Source organism: Tiliqua scincoides, chromosome 2 (genome assembly GCF_035046505.1).
Source record: "Tiliqua scincoides isolate rTilSci1 chromosome 2, rTilSci1.hap2, whole genome shotgun sequence".
Lineage (NCBI taxonomy): Eukaryota > Metazoa > Chordata > Lepidosauria > Squamata > Scincidae > Tiliqua > Tiliqua scincoides.
This window is the reverse complement of record NC_089822.1, coordinates 265,247,439-265,249,560: the sequence shown is the minus strand read 5'-3', so window position 1 is coordinate 265,249,560 and position 2,122 is coordinate 265,247,439.

Below are 2,122 nucleotides of genomic sequence, written 5' to 3'. Positions count from 1 at the left end.
ACCGGGCCACAGTTCAGGCACATACCCCCTGCTCTGCATGTCGAGTGTCCCAAGTTCAATCCCGGCACCATCTCTAGTGAGGGCTGGACAGCTGCTGCCAGCCCATGTTGAGGCACTGATGCAGGTGGATGCCCCAGGGGTCTGACTCAGCAGATGGCAGCTGTTCTGGCCATCTGGCCATGCATGAACAGATGCATGTTCTGTTCATGCATGTGCATGTAAGTTAATTGACCAAATGGATCAAAGCACATTTAAACATGAAATTGTATACAAGAGTAGATTACCCTAGCACAGGACCCCCTAAGCCCACACAATTGGTCCTATTAGCTTAAAGCAATTGGTCCCATTGGCTTCAAACCAGCCTGCTGACAAAGGCCCCTCTCTTGCCCTCAATCTGCCTGAAAGCCACTAGTCAGTGTGTCAGATAACAGGTGTCAGGCATGTGAGCGCTATTCAGCCCACCATATGACCCCCCCTGCACTAGGTGTGCACATACAGGCTCCAACTCAATTCTCTGCACATCATATGAAGCTTGTACTACCAAGCCCCCTCCTCCCCACTAAAAGGGGGCCTCCCCATTGATGTCCCACTAAAGGAAACTTCTGTTCCTGTTGCACATGCCCTGGGCCAGACTTCACCTGTGATCCCTTTGGGATGCTTGGAAGATTTCCTGCCAGTGGTGTTGCTGAGGGATGTGGGCAGCACTGGGTGACGCGCATGGAGGGGTGACACCACCACTGGCCAAAAATTTTTAAATCTTGGTATTTTTGAATGACACTGTCATGTTATGTATCATACAATTTGTAATTTCATGCAGAATGCAATGGAACAAACGGCATTGTTTGTAGACTCTCTAGTCTATCAAAAGTCATAGGCAAAAAACCAGCAGAGGCCAGGTGATGGGGCTTCACTATGCCCACCACCTGGGGCGTTGCCCTGCCCACTGCATGGGAGGAGGTCCATCATGGGGGTGACTCGCTGGCCTCCCGCATCGGGTGATGCAAACCCAAGTGACGCCACTGTTCCTTGCAAAGACCTTCCAGCCCCCTTAACTCAGTGATAGGATGCCAGGCTGGGGTAGGAGACCCAGGGAAGAGGTTTAGTTGGCCCCTTGCACCCTGGGCAAGAGAGGCTCAGCCCAGGAGAGGCTTCAGAGTCTCTGATGCTGCATCAGTAAGGGGAAGGATGGGATGCCCAGCAAGGGGAGAGGTACCCCCCCCCGAAGGGGTTAGAGTCTTTCCTCTTGGCCAGGGTGACCAGATGTCATAACCACCAAAGAGAACCAGGCACCCCAAAATGTAGGACATCCAAGCAAAACGTTGGACATAGCCAAATAAAAGCTAAAGGCACTCATATATTGATTTCATGTGGTTAATTTAAACACTATATTACTTGTTATTAAGTTTAAAACTACTGTATACTACATTTAATTTATTGCATATAATTTATTCATTACAAGAAGGCTCTGCGCTGCCCACTCACAGGGAACATATTAAGTTCTTTTCCAGGCTCAAAAAGAGGGCATGTCCTGGAAAAAGAGGACGTCAGGTGACCCTGCTCTCGACTGACCAGCACTCTGAGAGTTAAGAGGAGCAACTCTGGATTCATTGAGGGGCTAATCAGGAAGGAGAAGTGAATGGGGAGCCACTTCCTGCTCTGCCCCTTCCTTTCCTTCCCCCAACCAAGAGGTCAGCAGCTGGTAAAGGGAAAGGGGGGGCTGAGAAGAACCCCCCACCCCCCATTGCATGCTAAGCTTTGGGTCTGCTCTGAAATGTCTTGATAGGGATGGTTTAAACTCCCAAGGAGGGTGAGGATTTTTATGCATGTATTTTTAATGTCTGTTAAAATGTCTTTGATATCACCCTTTATTTCTTGAACTCTTATAGGCTTCTTTGCTCCTGGTGTAAACAGAGGAAGGTGAAATAAAAATCATAAGGAAGAGAGCTGGAGTTTGCAGCCAAAAAGGATCATTCCAGCATCCGTGCCTGATCCAAAGGAACCAGGGAGTTCCTCTGGACAGCTGATCTCTGCAGAAGAAGGAGTTGAGGGCAACAGAGCAGGGTGAGTCCCCAGCAAGGAAGCAGGTAAGATAAAGCCTCCAATGTCTGCCCTGCAGAGAATG